Source organism: Epargyreus clarus, unplaced genomic scaffold (genome assembly GCF_041222505.1).
Source record: "Epargyreus clarus isolate Ecla_fem2 unplaced genomic scaffold, WU_Ecla_fem_2.2 ptg000034l, whole genome shotgun sequence".
NCBI lineage: Eukaryota > Metazoa > Arthropoda > Insecta > Lepidoptera > Hesperiidae > Epargyreus > Epargyreus clarus.
Genome location: NW_027332239.1, coordinates 7,235,389 through 7,258,352, shown reverse-complemented (window position 1 = coordinate 7,258,352; position 22,964 = coordinate 7,235,389).

Here is a 22,964-nt window from a genome sequence, read left to right as displayed (position 1 = left end):
AGGCCGGCCCAGACGGCGTTCGCGTGGCGATGCACCGACCGGTACGTTCTACACACTAGTGGAAGTGAGGCGTCAGACTGCTCAACCACCGTTCCCTTGCGGATGCGATGGAAGCGCGCGACCGACTGGTTACTGCGGGCATCGGCGCGTCTTATATAGGGCGCGCGGCTGTCGATGTGTGCGTTGAGTAGCCGTACGCTTGTGCTGCGTGAATATTGACGCGCTTGATGCTACAATGTGTATAATCTGAAGATTATCTAACACAGTTTCCAAATACATATATGATTTTCATATAGATTTTTTCAGATGCCATATTAAAATTATTAATATTGATACCGATTTTCTCTTAAACCAATAGTAGTGAGTTTTTATTAAAATGCAGAGGAGTCGTGTATATTTTCAAAAGGTTTTTTAGTTTTTGCCACTATGAGGCCGTTAACGTTTAAATCTACGAATTGGTGGGCACATATAGTCTATTTTTTTCGAGGACCTTCCAATTCTCTTCAAGGACCTTCCATTTCTTATTATCATTTGAGATCCTGGAAATTATACCGATAAGAAGCCTAATATTTTAAGTAATACAATTATTAGTCGTGATCAACCCATTACTGTCCGACAGCTGGGCACAGGTCTCCTCTCAGAGCCAGAGATTTAGGCCATAGTCCACCGCGGGGGCTAGGTGCGAATTGGTCGACTTCACACACCTTTGAGTTGTTTTAGAACTCTTATGTTTCCTCACGATGTTTCCTTCACCATTGTAGCAAGTTATAATTAATTTATAACATACATAACTAAAAGATCAGATGTTCCTTGACAGACTTTTGATACTAACTTCAGAGGCCGATTTTCAACCACAAGGCTTTCCATTATTAGAAGCGAAATAATTGAGATAAGCTGCCATACACGTGTTATGTAATAAATGTTTAATAGTGAAAGCAAAATTGTACCTTGAGCAAGATTTCGGCCGAGATTTACGACCGAGAAAGTAAGGCCGAGAAAAAAGATTACCTCTGGAATCTATTACTGAGATGTCACTTGGGACTACAATATTAATTTACTATGGAGATAAAAACATATCTCTCCCTAAAAACGTAATTGGGTTATCTTTTCCGATGAAATCTATTTACATAATAGGTAAGCAACCAAATGCATGGATTTGTTGGTGTATGATAGATTATTGGAGCATTATTGTTTAGTTATGATAAGTAATAAGTATTCACTAATAATTGGCCAAGTGCAAGTCCAATTCGCACCCGGAGGGTTCCGTGCCACCAGAATTTTCATTTTATTTATGTTTTTAGAATTTGATATTTTTCTTGTATGGCGACCCCCATAAGAAAAGACGGTTCTGTAAAAATACAAGTGTCTATATATAACAGTTTAGGAGATGGAGCACTGTGACGGGCAGACAGAAAGACAGTCGGCGGAGGCTTAATAATAGGGTTCCGTTTTTACTCCTTGGGTACAAAATCCTAAAAAACGACCATTGCATTCTATTTTTGTTGTGCCTGATATAAGTAACGAGAATGCAGTCTACTTTATCATTAAGAGGCCACCGCAGATTATTCCAATTACCGACCCGTTGACAGAAAACTAATTTAGAACTTTATGTTTGTCGTACCATATTCAAATCAGTAGCGAGAAGATTCCGATGCACTATAATCCCGCATGGAAATCGTATTGTAGCAAACATATTTAAAATTCATAAAGTTACTGTAACAAAAAAAATCCTTTGATTTTTCATATTCATTATTTTAGGATTTTCAATTAGGTACGCTTCGCTAACACCCTTATAATAAAAAACCTTATCCTTTTATAAAAAATCTTTCTGTATAATTGCCTTTATAATTTTTAATCAGAAAATAAATGTTTGCCGACTGACAATGGCGCCAGTTGTTTAAATTATTTTATCGACGACGTAGAGGCTTTCACCTGAATATCGATTCGTATAATAGAGTATATTGTCTTTTGTCCTTTGACTGTCACTACCTCATTAATTATGCAGAGTAGAATAACCGTAAAAGGCGTAATGAAGGCCTTTTGAAAAGTTAACAATTTTAAGTAATTCAAAAGTTAAATGGCGAAGTTGGCGTAAGTTAAAGTTTTGAGCGTTTAATTCTAGACTTCTGTGCCGTTTCGTTTTGTATAATTCAGCAGTATAAAGTTAATACTTTATTTGTCGTTGGAGAAATATTATTCGCTGTTGTTGACTTGTTTGACTAGAGGCAGAAACAGTGAGTACCCACAGTTATAAGCATTGGCATATCATATTCTTCTTAATCGTTCCTTCATGGCTGAAGTTCGTGCCTGCTTTGGAAGTCTATTATGCAGGTGTGCTGCATATCTAGCCAGTGTTCGCGGTTGTCTGCTTTTACCTAAAGTACTCTGTTACAGACATCTTGGTGAGGCCTTTGATCTGCTCAGACCACCTAGTTAGTGATCTTCCCCGAGGTATTTCATAGAGGCATATCATATATCTTATAATATATAAAGAAGAATGCAAGATACTTGGCCCTTCGATCAGGTGGTCCGAGGTTCGAATGCCAATTATTATTATGCAGAGAATTTCCAAAGTAATGTTTGTATTAAAAGTAAATGATCACTTGCTTTAACGGGGTAAGAAAACATTGTAAGTAAACTTGAAAAGTTCTCAAGCCTGTTTTAGGTGCAATCCGCACTATGTCAGGGAAGTGGACTCTGGCCAAAACCCTGTTGCTCTCAGGAAAACTTGTGCTTAGCAATGAGTCAGTAATAGAATGACGACGAAGCAAGCAGCTTACAAAGACAGTTGGTCTATGGATGTAATCAAATAGGATCGATGTCCTACTTGAGGTCGATCATATATAGGTTGTTACACCTATTGGCTAAGTTGAAAGTTGAAACATGTGTAATTATTTTAGCCTCACACTCTATACCACGAGTAGTAGTGAACACTGCTCTTATTAGTTAGAAATAGTTTCGAAGGTTATTATTATTTAACTTTTTCATTTCTTTGTGCTATAGGCATTTTATCTATAGATGTTGTAGAATTCTGAGTCTGTAATTTTATCCGTCTGTGGACGGTTTTTAAGTGTTTATTGAGCGTATATTTGTATGTATGTACTCGTATGTATGTAAGTATGTATGTATGTATGTTTCATTGGCACTGACCAATTGGTGTGATGAATTAGAATAAATGAGGCGTCGCTGGATTAGTCTAAATTTGTGGGAGTGGTTTATCAAAGCAGCGGGGGTTACTGTTCATATATTAATTACTAGTTTGTTTGATTTATGTATTACTCTCTTTGTCGCCAGTACTTAAGTATGACTGTACCTTATTTTGATGAACAAAATTTGTAAATTATTTTCTGACGTTTTAAAGGCCGTCTACGTCGAGATAATATCTAAGTCAGGATTAATATTATTTAAGCGCTGGTAACTGATTCCAATCTATGAAGTGGTCGCGGCGTTTCTTAAAACCCATAATTACAAGAGATTAAATCATTTAAAATTAAAATTACTTTATTTTATTTAATATTTTTTTCTGTAAAAGTGTTACACTTTAAATAGTCATCTAGACACTTACAATCGATCTTAAAAACTAGAAAATTATTATAACATAAAAAACTCATAAAAAGACATAAAAGAAGACGACGAATCTAATGTCGCAGTTATATGTTGAAATCCGTCAAAAGGGCGTGCTAATAATGATGTTAGTGTACATAGGTCAACATGCAGCGATAGGATATTGCTAAGGAGTTGTTATCATAGTATCGAATGCTGTGCACAGCAACGTAACTAAATAAGGCATCCTTGTCGCGATTAAATACCTTCGGTAAATACCCTTTTGCGACACCTGACATAGCAACAGAGGTGTTTTCAGTTTAAAGTGATTTAGTTCATACCTATGTTTATGGAAACCACTACCTACTACTGGTACCACTTACATTTCTTACTTAGCGGGCCTCCGACCCGATGACCCTTAAGTCAAAATATTACTAGTAAAACTGAATGACTTTTTATCAGTTAAAAAGAAATTTATGTACGAGTATTTTTACCATTTACGAAATAAATACAGTTAAACAACAAAAGACAAGCAATAAAAGACGATTAAACTGGGACTTAACGCGTCTAATTAATACGAGTACGAGTGATATCTGATGAGTTCCCTCTAATTAACGGAATGTCCCGGCGTGACATACGAAACTAGTTCAGCGATAAATCGTTTAATGGCGTCGCAAATGACTATCGAATACGACTCTTAATAACGTATATTTTCCGCTACATAATTGTATCAGTTATCTACATATTAAAGATCAGTAGCACTACCATGAGTTTACGAAAGTATTACTCGCTAGCGACTGCGTAAAATAAATGTATGAAAAATTGTACAGCGCCTCTGGTGGTGACTCGTAAAACTAAAATCCGTAGTGGCGTAACACGATACGTAAAAAACCTATCGAAATCAAATCGCTAGCGAATGTCATTATGTTCTATTGCCATACAAATTCGGTCCCATGAGTCATTAATTTGACAGACGTTGTCAAGAAATACCGTAACGATAGTAGTTATGTTATTCACTAGCAAAATGACAATAGTTTTCTATTTACAATTTCTATAGTGGCGTTTCTATGCCAACTCGTGGTAGTGCTACTGTTCGAAACCACCGCCGCACGTTTTTTTGGCTTGTGTGTTCAGTGCTGCTGTGTTCTGGTTTGAAGGGTGTGTAAGGTAGAAATACTTTTCCGGGGCGTTCCAGCTTATTCCTCACGGGTAGCAACGTATCTGCGGCTGACCTTATGTAGGACTCTAATCGGACTGGGATTGATAACAGATGCCCATGAGCGGCGGTGACCACTCCACATTAAGTGTACGTGCATGCTCCTTCGCTCATTCAGTATTATATAAAAAGCCAGTGATATAAACATTTATGAAAATGAACATAGAAAATTGCAACAAAAGAGTCCGTTTGTAACAGCAAGGCGTAGAGGCCATTTGCGTCACGTGTTATTACAATAGCAAGGCAAAAAACCGTTTGTTATTCAATTTATATCTTGCGTGAATTTTAGGACACCTCTACACACGATACCTTACAAACTTACAAGTATTTCCGATCCAAACATGAGTTAGTAGTACGGTTTGTATGTAGTATCTGAGCAGGTGTAGGCCGAATTGCCACTGAGATCGCCTACCTGTCCCGAATACGACTGTCAGACCCGTGTCACACTCTAATTATACATTACCGCTCTCATTTTAAGGTTATGTAGCAAAGGTACTAAATAACTCAATGTAGATTTGTATGGAAGTAAATCTCTACCTTTGTTAGGCGTTTACACATTGTATTTCAAAATTCAAGTTCCTTTACATTTGAAAGGTTTTATACTCAATGGTAAGGTGTTGTTGAATTTTTATGAAATTAAAACAGAAAACAAGAATGCAGTCGACCTGATGATGCAATTATAACCGTCACAATACATCTGTAGTCAACGTCCTCTAATGTACATCATACATATGTGTATAGTATCGGGTACGGATGCGTGGCTACCCCTCAAAAAGTTAAATGCTTGCTTTAAAAATATCCTCTTTATCATATCTCTAACGCTATACTAGAAAGTACATACAATCATATCCATAATTTTGGGTTGGGAGAGGATTGTAGTGAAGTAGTTTTTTTTTAACTTGATGGTGTTCGTTCTACTGCTTCCAGTGTCAAGCCAAAATGGGTTCCAATTTTTTTAAATTTGGAACCCATTTTGGTTCAAAATCACTTTTTAAAATTAGTAATTCTATTCTCAATATGAGTGAACATCGGTTCACTACTTTCGTTCTATTTTATAGTATGAGTAAAATAGATCGAAATCTATTTTACTCATAAAATAAAATATATATTTTTTCTTCCTAACAGATTATTTAGAGAATTGCTTTTGAACACAGATTGCGTTATCCGTAAGCAAACTTTCTGTCATAGTAAGACTCGAAGTTCAAGGTTTCGCTGTCCAGGTACTCTAAATCGCCGGAGTCTTTCCTGTCCCAAATACAAGTGCCAGACCCGTGTCAGGCCCTAATTATACATTACCGCTTTCATTCTAAGGTTATGTAGCAACGGTGGTACTAAATAACTTAACGTAGATTTGTATGGAAGTAAATATCTTTGTCAGGCGTTCACATATTGTAATATCACAATATTTACACATTGTATTTCGAAATTCAATTTTCTTAACTTTTTGAAAGGAAGCGTACTCAGTGTAAGGTGTTGTTGATTTTTTATGAAATGAAAAGAGAAAACAAGAATGCAGACAACGTCCTATAATGTACATACTATATTAAAGTTCTCTCCCTTTCTCTCCGTTTCCCTCAATAAGTTAAAATGCTTCCTTTAAAAATCTCTTTGTTATACACCTTACACGAAAACACACTAACTAAAAATTAAAATTAAAAAGTTTTATACATGTTATTTATAGAATTGGACGAATATTGCACTAAGCATAGGATAGTTTAAATCATTTTGGCATAGTTAGAACCGATGTTCAAGGTTTCACTGTCCAGGTACTCTAAATCGCCGGAGTCTTTCCTGTCCCAAATACAAGTGCCAGACCCGTGTCAGGCCTAATTATACATTACCGCTTTCATTCCGCGGCCCGCTACTAAATAACTCAACGTAGATATTAAGGAAATAAATGTTCACTATCACTAGTTCTCTTACTTTGGAGCTAGTTTTGTTGTGTTGAAATAAGTGTTAAGGAATTGTTAGGAAAAGTTTTTGTGATATTTTATACCTGTTTCACATACCAAATGTCCTTATTTTTACTTACTTACATAAAAATGTTCTTATTTTTACTTACTAGAGGATCTATACAAACAAATAAAATTCAAGTGTCTGTTTTCAAAGTATCTAGTACTTGGAACAAAAAAACAACTACTAACTCTTTCTTCTTCCTGTCAATCTTTCTTTCTTGTCTGTCTGTTCCAATAAATCTCCAGGGCTGGACCGATTTTGACAGGACTTTCACTGATAGTTAACATGGAGAGCTCTTTTATTTTAGAAAAAGAAATAGGATTCCGCCTAAAAAATAAGCATTAAATGTCCCAAGTATATTTGCATTTTTGACGTGGGTGAAACCGCTTGGTGCAACTCGTTTTCAAATATAAAATTCGGTTTGTTCCTTAATATTGTTAAAGCAGGTCTATCCGCTAGGATACGCAGAAGCGAGCGACGAAAGTTATAGTAAACGTCAAATCTTTCTGCAAAGTTTGCTATTTGCTGCAGCCATCGATATACTACTAATAAAGACGGCTGCAGCCAATAACATGTTCAATCAAGCGCAATTGCTATTGCAAAACTTTTATATAGGAAAGGACGTAATACAACGGTGTATTTTTAAGAACTGGATGATTTTGTCTTAATACATCCGACTTGAAATTTCATTAACATTAACTACAATTAATTAGATATAACATCCATTTGGAAATTAATCTGAAATTACTTGCTTGAACAAAGCAAAGGCGATTTAATTCAATTAGAGAATTTGTACTGAAAATACGATATTTCAGGCCAGCTCAAGTTTCTAAGCAAGTCTCAAATGTTTGATAATTCAAATGTAGCGGGTGAAAGGAATGGTTCATGTTAGGGATGTCGGTTCTTTCCGAAAAATATCGATTCTTGAATCGATTTGAATCATAGTGCAATAAATCGATTCACAAAAAATCGAGGCCCAAAGAATTGATTCTCCAAAAATCGATCTTTGATACTTTCTTTTGAAAAGAAAAAAAAGGCCATCATGACCAAACAAGCACTGAAATACATATACGTCAGCAAAAAATGTCTATAACACATACAACCAACTTTCGATTTTCTAGGACGGAAGATCGATTCACTGAATCGATCCACTGCTGTAGATCGATTAAAATATTTTTTTTTGCGCCAAAAGATCGATTCTTCGATTAATCGATCTCAGATCGCCATCCCTAGTTCATGTTCCGAGATTAATATTCCTGTTATAACATGAATATTTCCTGATACTAAGGCGGATAGTGTAATGAAATTATGCACTCTGTTTGCTCTGGTTATGTATGGTATAAAGCTGTTTAGCTTTTAAGATTTTTGAATGAGTTTTATGCGATGAAATTAGTAAACACCGTGGATTAGATCGTGTTGGTTATGGCAGTTATGGTTAGTTTTTGGAATATTTGCCTTACGATATATAGGTAAAACACCAATTATAAGACAATTTCAGTGCCAAAACATTAAGCAACAATTGTTTACTTTGATAAAAAACACCTCAAGCTCTTTGACCACAATACTTATAATTTTAAAAGGCATATTGACAGGATCGTCACAATCTAACTACAATTATAATAAACCACTAGTACAAAAGTTCATGTATTTAGTTTCATTTTCCACTTTTATTTTCGACAAAACAAAGGCAAAGTGTCCATTAAACAGCAAAATGAAAGCTCAGCGACGATTATATTTTTGCCCAGCATTTATGAGTGAAACAGACAATTTCCAGGGAACATTGCCATTTTGTCGTGTCAGGTGGAATTCAGACAAAGCTGGTAATTCCAGTTTATATCGACACAGCGTCACAGACAAAATGTCTGGGCGCTTAATTTCAGCATAAAACGACAGACAACGAAGCATTTATGGTATACAGAGCTTAGCACGGTTTTATTATACGCCCTTATATTACGATACCGGTATCGTACTATAAAACACGGTTTTTTATAGAGAAGTGCTAGATCATTTAATAGAATTTAACATAAAATACGGTTAATTAGTATAACTCAGCTAATGGAGATAATATGTGTAATTTCTTTTTCTTGGAATATATTTATATTACAAATTAACGTATTCTATTAGGTGACATTTCGGTGTATTTGAAAATTAACAATAAACAATCTATAAAACATTTCAATGATATAATAGTATATTCCAATACTCCTCTTTATACAAAACGAAAACACCAGAAACCATTAAAATCGAACAACTATTAAATTTCTAATCCGGTAATGTGATATTGAATCCTAATTCGACGTAATTCAGAATAATTTGAACGGTACGGCGTCTCTAGTTTCGCAAATGTGAGGCAAAGTTGATATACCCCGGGGAAATTTAAGAGACGTGTAGAGTCTTGGGGTGTTCCAGATTGCTGCTATTACTCCTAGGGCCCCTCTGTTTGCCGCAAGATAGTTATTTCCTGTCCCAAATTGTTAGCCGAGATACACCTGAGTATACGAATGCGGGGTGGGAATAAAAAAATGAGGCAATAAATTGGAATTTAGGAAGTAATGTGGTCCTGCCTTGATTATGCCTGTGTGTGGGGTGGTCTGTTTCAATATAGTGGTATTAAGCGTTCTCTTTCTTTATTACAAGCTTGATTTTAACTTGCGTTAGTTTGTGGGTATGTGAGTGTTAAAAATTTTACAACTGATTTTTAAAGCTTCCAACCGATTTTGCATACACGTTTCGTTTATGTAATTAACTAAGTTTGTATAATTAATTATTTCTAATATGGTTGAGGCTCTAAGATGGCGGAGTATTTTGTTTTCATATACGTAAATATGAAAAAAAAATAAGTCACCAATAACATCGTTTTTAAGAATTTATATAAAAAAATGTTTTAGCTCCGTTCACGGGAACTATGATATTTATACTTAGATATATACTGCAGGAATACACACACCATTTTAATTGCTTCCTAAAACGAGGTTAATCTCTATTTCTAGTTCCACTCAAGCGATTTTAATCAAACTAATCACGGTATTTAAGTCAAGCTTTTATACTTGATGGGAGTAATTAAAATCCATTTTATTTTTTAATCGTAATAGGTGTAAAATCAACTGACATACTTCTATTACAAGTTTACGATAAAACACATTTAATTTTTCTTACCTAAAATACCTGAGAGCTATTCGGCAAAGGTATACAATAAACTTAATACGTAAAAATATTTTCATTGACAAAATTATAAATGTAACTTAAGATTTCTTAGATTAATCCTTAATTGGTCCGCAATTGATATTGTAGTATAATTAACTAGTTTTTGCCCGCGGCTTCGCCCACGTTTAAAAGAAAATAACATGACATACTAACATACATAAAACTGAAAATTTGTAACTTCATTGGAATGACAGTGGTGTCATCTGGCAAAAATTGGTCGTATCAACTCTGAGACCTTCGTGGGCTCATGGACAACAACTTTGCTAAAGATCATTACTTGATCAAATGCATAGTTTACGATTCAATCCTTACTAATATTGATTAAAATAATCGACTTTTTGGTCCAAAACATTGATTCTCCGATTAATCGATCTTAGATCGCCATCCCTAGTTCCCGTAGGATTTCCGGGATAAAACTATCCTATGTCCTTTCTCGGATTTTAGACTATCTTTGTACAAAATTTCATTAAAATCGGTTCAGTGGTTTAGACGTGAAGAAGAGACAACCAGACAGACAGACAGACAGAGTTACTTTCCGATTTATAATATTAGGAAGGATTAGTTAATCCAATGATAACGTTATTCACGTGATTATTTATAAGAATTCTTTAATTATTAAATTTCTTTTCCTTTCGACTAACACAATGAAAGTTAATAACACTAATCTTTTGTTACACAAGATTAGTCGCTAGTACATCGCTATAAAACCATGCAGCGACGCTTTATAGGAAAGTTCATTTTGGATATTTTTAAAGCCTTCTATTACAGGGTTTGACTTCAAAAAAGCTCATTTCATATCTTGAATGCACACAGTAAAAATCAACACGAATTGATAATTTAGGTCGTAGCTCGTAGCTACGCCAGGGTCTACGGCTACAGTGTAGATGCTTAGCAATAAGTCTACATAGATATTTGAAGGAGCTAAAACCCTTTGTGGTTCGACTCCGGCGGAACCGCCGCCACGCCTATTTCTACCTAATAACAGCAGCGTTAGGCGCTGCTGTGTTCCGGTTTGAAGGGTGTGGTAAGGGAGGCAGACTTTTCCGAGGCATTCCAGCTTAGACCTCAGGGGTAGCGGCGCATCTGTGGTCGACCTCAGGTAGGAATATTTAATCCTATCTGGGGTTGATTACAGATGTCCATGGGCGGCAGTAGCCAGTTACCATCGGGTGGACTACATGCTCGTCTGCTAATCTTATATTATAAAACAAAAAAAATATTAAAGCAGTGACAACCTAGTGGTTAGAAAGATCGAATAATTATCGGGTGTCTTAGGTTCAAATCTCAGGCACTCACAAGAAATCACGAACGAAAGTTCTCAAAAAAAATCTCAAAAGTGTGTGAAGTCTACCAATTCGCATTTCGCCAACGCGGTGGTGGTGACCTAAAACATCTGTTACTCTTAGAAAAAACCAGTGCTTAGTAGGATCCATTAAACCGTTCGGGCATACAGATGGTTCCACTGACTTTAGGTCATAACGTTACAGTAACAATGAAAATTGAGACTTCTCTACTGTTGTCTGCTATCTTTGGCATTCGAATAGTTAGAATTCATACACGCGAACGAAAATACTATCCATTCAGAAAACAAACACAAGTATAAATTTACTTATATCACCAACAAAAGTCTATTATATTACTGAAACGGAACACTAACTCAGTCCGTTCAGTTACGTATGCGCTAACTTAGTTCCTGTTTGAAATATGTATTTGATAGTAAGTCCCATGAAACTTACTGAGTACTTAAAGTTGAAAGCTCCGCGGTACTCGGTGAGTCAATCATAGCCTACTTTCAAAGTATATTTGAGTTTCTTATTAAATTTTGGAAAGGTATTCTTTGGTACAGTTCTTTGTCAAACTCCGGCGGTAAATACCCTTAACAGTTCTTTATAAGAGAGTATATACTTAGGTAAGTTGGGTTTCCATTTAGTGTGAGAAAACTGCAAGCCTGAGTTTTTTTTTTATAATATAGTAGTGGCAGACGAGCATACAGTCCACCTGATGGTAAGTGGCTACTGCCGCCCATGGACATCTGTAATCAACCCCAGATAGGATTAGACATTCCTACCTGACGTCGGCCACAGATGCGCCGCTACTAAGCTGGAACGCCTTGGAAAAGTCTCTCTCCCTTACCACACCCTTCAAAACGGAACACAGCAGTGCCTAACACTGCTGTTATTAGGTAGAAATATTATTGCTGTTAGTACGAAGTCTCAATGGTGTGTCTTAACACACTAGATTTATCTACCAGTTCACATTTGGGTAGCGCGGTAGACTATGGCCTAATTTTTGTTCATTTTAAGACGTGATCCGTGCCCATCAGTGGAATAATAATGGGCCGAGGACCATTTACGTTTTTTTTTGCCTAGGGTAAAAAAGGAAATCATAATTTTAGTATTTAAGTATTTGAATACCCAAATTTAATTAATTTAAATTTAATTCTGCTAATTTGTTTGTCAGTTGCAACTATTCAGAACATTATGTTATTAATATTTAATTAATTTAGTATTAATAGGTTAAGGGACCTGGATCATACTGACCACGGCGCTCCAGACCAACTTTGTAAAATAATATTTTTTTTTTGTTTGTATAAAATACCAAGTGACTAATAGGTACTTTATATTAATTACGATCTAGCCTAATTTATGACTAATGAGTAATTCTACGCTAACTTAAACTGCTACATAATCATATAATGAAGGTGGCGTCTTCTGACACCGCACTTCTTTGTTTTAACAGATAAGGGAGTAGACACATTGTTCTTGTGTTCTATAATGTTCACTTATCACTATTTCTTTAACACTACACTGTGTCATGTCACAAGCTCAAAGGGTTTAGTCCGTTTAAGTCTTCTCACTAGGTCCGTTGTATCGAGGAGCTGGATAGCCTCGATATTAACGTGATGATGAAGTCTTTTTGATGACCTTCGGCATACGTATTAATTACTTTTTTGACAAGGTCTACTTTAAGGTCCCGATGTAGATCTTCATTTCTTACATTCCAAGGTGCATTTGCAATACCCCTAAGTACTTTAAATAATAATAAAAATATAGATCTCTTTATCATAACACTCATTTGCATTATAATCGTAGTGATAAATTGAATGTCAAATTGAATAAAGCATCAATGAGGTTCGAATTTTCGAAATTAGGAGAGCTCCCGATGAAATATTGAAAAGTGAACAGTTTCCCGAATAAATAATCGCCTTTCCCTAGTAGAAGATTAATGAGTTCGAAATTTCTCCGAGGATGTAAAGTCGATGAAGCCATTTTTCCCCAGTCCACCAGAAAATGACACGATGATTGATGGTCACGAGGCTTTATTGGACCGCCAAGCGTGAACGTGAAATAGTATTTTAGCGAGTGATATTACTATATTGAGCATTGTTACTGTTATTTTTGTTACTTTTGAAGCTTCATTTATAACTACACAGTACACACAATCAACGTATCAGACGCAAACAGTGTTATTTACCGACAGACATTTACACTCTTGTATGCCTACAGACATATAACGTTTCAGACACGGACCGTATTAGAAAAAAATATTCAAGATATCTTTATTTTACTTACTTTTATTTAATTTTAATTTAATTAGTATTATATTTTTACTATAATTGTAATCTTCGATGTTCAATAAAATGTATTAAAATATTTCGAAATTTCAAGATATGCAAATGAATGAACAAAATATTTACTAAATTATTGACTTATACGTCTACTAGATTCATACATATAAATTTATTATATTCGTGTATATAAAAAGTATATCTAAACTAACTAACAACTATGTTAACAAAAATAAATACTATTTAAACACTAACCTTATATTTTTAAACGAAAAGGAATGGCTACTAGCTTCATATTCTTACCTAATACTTTTTCTTTACTATAATGATTTCAAACATTATAATTACAACACGGAGTACGAATTTACGATGTAAGCAGCCGCTCAAGTAATTTATTTCGACGCAAAATGTTATAATTACATCTTTTATGTGGCACGTATAATTATAAAAATATAACGAAATATATTGTAGAAGGTTAGAAAAATAATGCACATAGAAAAATAGAACAACACATTGGCCATTGAAGGTTCCAAGTTGGAATTGGAGTTGGAATAGGTACACCTCTACACCTTTCTTTTTTGTTAACGAGGGAGAAACCTTCAAACGGTGCTGTGGGAGCGACACAGGATTATGTGGGACTCTAACCGGTGTAGACTCTAAAACCCCCCCGGTGGCCGTCCGCGGCGCTGCGTAGAGAACTCCGGGATCTCCAACGGAACGCAACCGGAGTCCTCTTAACGCGGTGCCCTGTCAGGCTTCGCCCAGGTGAGCTTGACGCTCGCCGTCTGGTGTGCACGACGGTATTTACGCTGTTGTTACACTGCTGTTCTGGTTTTAAAGGTGTGTTAAATAAGGAATCATTTTATTTTTCTTGAGATAAAAGAAAAACTCTTAGGTTTCCTCAAGCATATCTTTAAGAATAATTGAAGGACTAGGATTCGAACATTGGACTTTTAAATTACTTCTTTTTTAATGTCCAATTAAGCAGAGGTCGTTTCAATAGTTCCATAAAAGAATGAAATATTTATGAACTTTTTCTTCAGCTCGGGTCGCGGGTTTGATGTACCATTAAAACACTTATCAAGTTATAAAGAATTCGATTAGAATTAACTTCGACTTTTAGCCTAAAACAACGATAATTATTAGGGTTTCGTACCTAAAATTTAAGAACGAAACCCTATTCTTAAGCTATCTGTTAGTCTGTCTATCTGTTCGTCTGTCACAGGGCTCTATCTCTTGAAGCTTAATAGATCGACACTCCAACTTTTTACAGACTATCTCTATCGGTGGCCGCTATATAAATAATAAATACTAAAAATAACAAAAAATAAATAAAAGATTGTATGGTGGTCGCCATACAAGAAACCGTTGTTTAGCAGCGTTCTTATCTTTATCTATTGAACCATAATACCCAGACATTTTATTTTTTTTACACTGTATTTACTTCTATGGCTACTACGATAACAAATACTTAAAATAAAAAATAAATAAAAATTTTGTGGTAAAGATCCCTCCATGTGTAGTTTGACTCGCACTTGGCGAATTATTACAGCCTTTACGACTCTTTGACGAAGGCCTTGTAATTACTTGAAATGGTTTTTACTGCCAACTTTGAAGTTAATTTCATCGTTGAAAGATTTGAAGGTCGCTAGTTTTTGGGTCACTAAATACGATGTTAAGTGGGGCTCGAAATGTTCAACTTAAATCTAATTTTTAATTGCACCTGGAACAGGTACTTAACATACTTTTATTTCAATGTTAACGATTCTACTATATAGTAAATTATTTAATGAAAAATCAGTGAGTTGGGCTTAAATATATTGTTCTTGGAATTAGATCGAGAAATAGATTTTGTAAACTAATGAGGTACTTTTTAAGCGACTTTTAAAAGGAGGAGGTTGTATGTTCAGATGTGTCTATTTTTACCACGCTTTTATTAGCTTGACCTGTATGTATGTAACGGAATCTTTGAACTCTATTTTTACCCACTTTCAACAGTTTGATTAATTTAAAAATTTTGAAAACTTATCAGGAATTTAATAATTTTATCACCTCGCCAGGATCGTCAGGAATCAGGATAAACGAATTTCCTTATGCGATTTAAGCGTGGTCTTTAGTTTTTTAATTATAATTATTATTTTATAATACACAATCCTGAAATATGACATTACTATTAACCACTAAGATTCTCTTGATAAAGTTTTTAGAATGAGAAGTGTTTAGAGCGTAGTCTAATTAATACATTTTGAGAACATTTTCTTTTTCACAGTTACAACAAATCTTTAGTTTTATTAGTTATACAAATTACTAAACAATTTTTGATTGATTAGGAGTCAGACCTTTCGTATGGATGACTGACTACACTTCACATGTCTAACAGTAGAAATACGACTAGGTTATCCCTTACATTACCCACAAATTAATTATAATGTCAGAACAAGAATTGTTGATCGTATGTGCATAGACATTTTCGCAGATTCAACGTAGAAATTAATTAATCTTCGGGTTAAATATGCACTTGACAGCAAGGATTAATAGAGGTGCCATAACTATTTAGAGAGCGTCTGGAATTATAGATATTAATCACTTATAGTATTAAGTTGTACGTGTCACTCGTAAAAGTATAATCCTAAGTATAGTCCGCGCCAAACTGCTAGTCCGCTCTAAAGTTGTTGCGAGCAGGAGTAGTCATACAATTTACTATGGCGACGCGTTTCATTTCTATATTTAGAGCGGACTAGCAGTTTAACGCGGACTATATATAATATTATATATAGTCCGCGTTAATAATGAGAATGTGACTTTGTTTGTTCCACTTTCGCGCCTCAACTACATAACCGATTGGCATGAATTTGTACACACGTTGTCAGGTGTTAAGAAAAGAATATAGGGTACCTTTTATCCCGAAAAAAGTAACGTTCCCGAGGGATAGATGCAGACCTCTGACGGGGAGCGAAGCCGCAGGAAAAAGTAACCTATAAGTACCTATATTGTATAAGATTGAAGTAGCAAACGAGAGACCTCTCTCTGATTGTGCTGATCACGGACATCTGTGACCAACTAACTCTATATATAACAAATATAACCGGGGTCTTTTTACGCTCATTAGAAACTACAAGATACTGCCTATAATTATGTTGTCTTGACTAACTTCTCATAGAAAGTAGACTGGACATGCAGACAAGAACTACAAAACTATTACACCTAGTTTATACACTAGGAGTACATGAATATAGACATTCTGTCACTATTGAAGCAACGTTACACGATGCAATAGTTCATGTGATACTGAGATGTCTTAGCACATACGGACAATGCCACTGTGTGCAAAATGACTCGTATACGAGACCTTGATCCCGTTATTCGGTGCCACCTCTGTGCCGTTATTTGCATGGAGATAGCACGAAATTACACATAGATATGCCAGCATTCTAGGTTTTGATGTATGTCTTTGGGTAAAGATTAATGAAGAAGCTTTCTACACTCATAGTCCCATACTAGGATTCCCTGTGACGCGGGTGCTATGAACACACTAAAGTCGAATACACAAACACCCAGGCCCAGAAAAAATATTTAAATTCATCAATCAAATATATAATAATATGCCTGACCGAGGGTCGAACCTGGAACCCTTTGCGCGGCAGACCGGTATGGTGAACGCTCTGTCATCGGGGTATCACAAAGAAGGTTGAGTATCTGAGTGAGAAAAAACTTCAGAGTTTAGTGAACTTGTTTCTTTGTTGACCGACGAAGTCCATATTGTTGGACCTCCATAAGAAAGCTACACCTATGAATATCGTAAGACTAATCAAGTCAAGTGCGAGTTGAATTCGCTCATAGAAGGTTCTGTATCAACATTTTTTTAATTATTTTTTTATTTTTGTGTTTTTTTTTGGAAAAATAGCGGCTTCTTTTATAGCGATCCCCATTTATTTTCAAGATTTTTATTTTTAGTATTTGTTGTTACAGGGGCTTAGTCATAGGGTTATTTTTAACCCTGTGGGTGCGGAACGCTAAAACTTGGCATATACGAGGAAGAATACGACTAGCTACATTCAATCAACCCTTTCGATGCGGTAAATGGATAACGTCTGCTCACACTGATGGATGCGCGCCTTTTGTGCCGTAAAACGCTTGCAAAACACCCCAGTTTATACTCTATATCAAACATGATAACGTATGTACAGTCAGTTCCAGAATTAGATGATCAGATTAAGGTTCCAAAAATACCTACACACCCAAGTGTTCATAAGTAGCTAAACATTACTAGCACTATAATTAGATGAACGTCGTAAAGTTTCAAAAGTAGATGAATACTACAGTTTCAAAAGTAGCCGAACAGTGACATATCATATTAGTGGCGTTAGCCATTATACACATATGGTGCCCAGGTACTTTTGACGCGTTAGCGTTCTTCTAATTTTGACACTTTTCGTTGTTCATCTAATTATGATGCTAGGGGTGCTTAGCTACTTGTGAACGTTTGGGTGTATAGGTATTTTTGGATTTTTGATCTGCTTATCTACTAATGAAGCTGACTGTACATACGTACGTGGATATGATAAAAAAAAGTATAACGTAATAGCACCGTTATTTAAGCACGTTTTACCATTAACTATATAATATTAATTTCTCACTACTATGTCATTTGTCATGGAATTAAACAAACGATAGATCTCAACCGATCTAAAAATTTAAGCAGCGTTGGTTGCGTCAGGTTCTGCATGGGTGACCGCTGGTGGCGAAATTTCAGCGTGCTGCCTTGCTTCGGAGGACCGCGTACCCTCTTCTCTAATACTCATTGGATCAGCGTGGTATACAGTGTTCCAGACAAGGTTTTATAGAGAAATCCATACCCAGTGGTCATACAAAATGTTACACACAAAATGCACTAAAATTGTGTTTATTTCTGATTTATGTTAGTCTTGTAACAAACAAAAGTATAGAGTAAGCGAAAGAAGTGCTTACATTCGAAAATTGGCAGAAATATGAGTCCTGGCTCCCTTATCAGCGGGAGCGCAGCCAACAATACTGTTACTATATTTAAGTATCAAGAGTTCCTCTCAATATAGGAAATAAAAGTAAGAAATATTTGGATTAGAACTAAATAAAACTTTTAGTTTATATGAAATTAATATTCCTTGAAAGATTTTAAATTATTACAATATAAGTACTTAAGTAATGCTGTTTCTAGAAAATTGATAGCCTACATAACTCCATGTAATCTATCTCGACATCTCTATCTCCATCCTGTCAAAATTGGTGTAAACTTTTCCGATATTAATATGTATGACAGAAGAGAAAAACAGTAAAGGATTATAAGATGTTAAATTTTTAAGATATAAGATCGTATAATCAACTTACGAAGTAAATAAGATAATTATATAAGACAGACAGGCGTTTTATATTAATGTATTGATTATTTACTTAAAATGGGACTAAGAGTAGCCTTTTACTGAAACATGCATAGGATTTGGATAAAATTGAATTATTATGATCTTGCTAACACGTAGGCGGATCCATAAGAAGACACTCGTTAGGAATAAAAGAAATAAGTCAAGATCACATCATCATTTTTGAAATAGTCTATTAATAGCTTAAGATAACAACATCCGTCGCCACTTACGCGTAATTCCTTTCGTTAACTGAAGTGAAAACGTAACTTTTGTTAACATGGAACGAAAAACAATCTTAGGTTTATTTCCTTTCAACGCCCCAGTTTCCATTGACCTATATAGGTAGAAGGATTGAACAAACACTTCACGGTGAATGAAACCCGAGTACATCGGGCAAACGTTGCGAATGCAGGCACTGAATACACACAAAATAGTACCCGCTACCGAACTTCGCGTGTTCGTTTCTATTAGAATAGTTTTATTTGGTAAACTTTATATTGCAACTGTCCTAACAGTGTTTTCTGTTGCCACAATGCCAATTTATAACATCTTAACGGTGTGTTCTTATTGGCTCGTACCTAAAGTCGGTAAACCTATTACAAGTTCAATTTTTTATTCCATTCACGGTTTGTTCCCGCTTTAAAGATAGGATATTTCGGCCAGATAGATGATGTAGTTGTATTTATAAATATTTTTATGATTCGGATATGTCTATTTGGATTTCACTAGTATCAAACAGAATTAAATGTACTCGTAGAGGGATTAAGCAAATACTTTACGGTGAATGAAACCCGAGTACATCGGGCAAACGTTGCGAATGCAGGCACTGAATACACACTAAAATAGTACCTGCTACCGAACTTCGCGTTTTCGTTTCTATTAGAATAGTTTTATTTGGTAAACTTGTTTAACTGTCCGTTGTAACGCAAAATTTATTATTGTGACATCTATTTTAATCATACTTATAGGCTCGTCCCTAAAATAGCTTAAATGATTTTCCGGTTTTTTTACATTCCTAGTTGGTTCCAGCTAGGAAAATTGAATATTTAGACTCAATAGGTGGCGTCTCTATATTTATACGTATTTTAAGCAGGGACATGTCTTTGCGGGGTCACTAGTATCATACGTACATAAATATATATTGAAGTATTGAACAAACTCTTCACGGTGAATGAAACCCGAGTACATCGGGCAAACGTTTTGTAAACTTGATTTTGCAACTGCGTTAATAGTGCTCTCTGTTGCGTCCATGCTCTGTTTTTCCTTTATTGATTATCTTAAAAGTTCAATGATGTCAATAGAGAAATTAGTATTTAGTGCTCTTCAGATCGAACACAGTAACATACTACGATGACACGACGATGGAGCCTATTAATCTACCCACAAAAATAACCTTTAGAACAATGTAAATGACCTTTAAAACAATGTAAAGAAATAATAAACACTCTAGAATGGTGTTTTTTGCAGTTGTACAGAATATTATGTATTTCTCACTAAAAAGCGACGGTGTCCCACTGTATGACATAAAGGTTTCAAATAATTTCCTTAAACATACTTAGACCTAAGTTCGTTCTTTACTGTACTAAGTTCGCTTTTACTAAGTAACTTTATGGTTAGATAATGTTAGGCTAGATAATGATACCGTGCACGGATAATCGACATAAAAGGCTTTCATTACGTTCGGGTAAAGTTTAGATTGTAATTTTGCTGTCAGTACATAATAATGTATTCATTAGTCTACATTTCTAGAAAGTCTATTTTTATATTAATTTTCTGTTTTAGGGTTCCTTTTGGGTATAATCGGAGCTTTTATAATTTTTCCATGTTTCATCATGTTCTTCTTCTTATGTAGATCCGAACACTTATTTATTATGTTTTTGGAACGTATGACTGGCTGTGTCATTTTTAGCACGTCAGACAGCACAAACGTCTCGATGGATATACGAGTAATATACGGTATTGTTAGATTCATCTAAAGGAGATGTTTCAAAATGTATGGGCTCCCGGCCACCTTTTGTACACTATACTAAAAACTAAGAAAACATGCAAAGAACAATTCGTAGGGGTTTATTTTCATCAAATCATGTTCGTTTAATTGTTAAAATACAATAATTTACACTTAAACTTGCAACACAACAGTGGAAAAACATCATGGCGGTAGTGATTACCGTAATAATGTCATCTGTCATTCTATTTTAACTTGACTATATACATTATATACGTTTTTATATATTTTTTACGCGAATGGGCGTAGATATATAAATATTGTATTGTATGTATTGAGAAACAATGCCTATATTTGATAAACATTAATTATATTTACTTTCATAAATCTTGACTAAAAACAAACATACCAAAATATGTACTTTTATACCAATTTATTTTAGTTAAAACATTTAAGTGTGTAAATAAAACAACTTTAAGTACACATTTGATAATATTTTACTTATTCTTCACTTAGATACATTATTTATTCATTTTCAATATCTTCCCTTACCCATATTTTCATCCAATCATGTAGCAGGTTCTGTAATATCCTGTGACGAGCTCAGCCCAAACATCAAACAATGGTCGTAATGTGAGCGCAACTACCTACGAGTACGGTTCGTTGCCCAGCGATGCAGTTGCAATAATAACTGATTATTTTGTCATCCCAAGAATGTCCTTGTCTTGCTAATGCAATTATCTAAAAAAAGATAAATGTAAAAAGATTAGCTTCTCTAGTTTAAAATTATTAACGATTATTTCACGATTAATACAACTAACTGATGTATAATTTACCTGATGATGTTGAATCCTTGTCATCGCAATCCACAGCCATCGCACGAAAATCACAAGTCCATAAAACATAAGCTGGGTAAACAAGTGAGGTAGAATCAGTCCAAAATCGTAAGCAGCACAGAGCAGAAAACATATTCAGGATTAAAATTGAATCTTCTCACCAGTACATATTGCTTCAACGTTTACATTGGAGTCCCTCAGTGGAGTCCATTATTATTATATAATATGTATATATCCACTTTACACATATCAAATTGACAACTTCTTTTTTAATTTGACATGTCACTTACATCTATAAAACCAGATACTATTTAAAAGGTGGTTTTGTTATAATTATTATAAATAATTAATTAAATTCAGAAATAATAACGGAATACCCAAAACAACAGCCAGGTTGTAAAGTACTAAGGTAACAATAACTTTACGACAAAAACAGCGAAATACAGAATTACCGACATCCAAAGAGTATAGTAAAGAGTATAGTACCTGACCGACATCGACAGTTTTGAAAACTTGACATGACAGTATTCCGCCATATTTAATATTTCAATGAGGAATGCTTATTTTAAATATTTTTAAACAGGAATACTTAAGGTTATCAAAATATATGTGTATTTTTCTTCAATTATACAAATTAATCGTGTTTTTTAGATATAGTGTACATGAGATGGCCGAAAATGAAACATCTCCTTTATTAGCGACATTGGCTACATTACTAGATAAGCAAAACTCTAAATTGATATTCTTCTGAGCTTATACTGAAGTTTCAATGTTTATTTCTTTTTTACTTATATCAATTAAATAGTTGATAAGAAATGCACTTCAATATTTGAAAAGAGTGGCAGTGTCCTAAAAACTATACTTAGCAAAGATTACTAAAGATACTTCGCCGCCTTGAAATTGAATGAAGCCACAAACGGCTTATTTGTAAGTTCCTTTTTTGAATTCTTGACAAATAAAAACATTTATAGAGAAAATTTACGAATAAATAACTAATACTGCGTAATTTACATAATAAATAAATAATTATTTCAAATATTTTAGGGACATTTTAGCACGGAGACGTGGCAAAACTTTTTACGCAATCATTTCAATTCTCAAAACTGGGTACATTTTCTTATTAGGAGTGAGTAATCTTTAGTAATCTATGATACTTAGATATATTTTACTAAATATGAACATATTTTTGTACAGTTTCACATGAATGTTGTTTTCAGCTACAGAACCCTGTAAGTGGTACGAAAGGCACTTGGCAAGCCGTCTGTAGCAGTTGTGCTAGTGTCTGTTATTACATCATTTA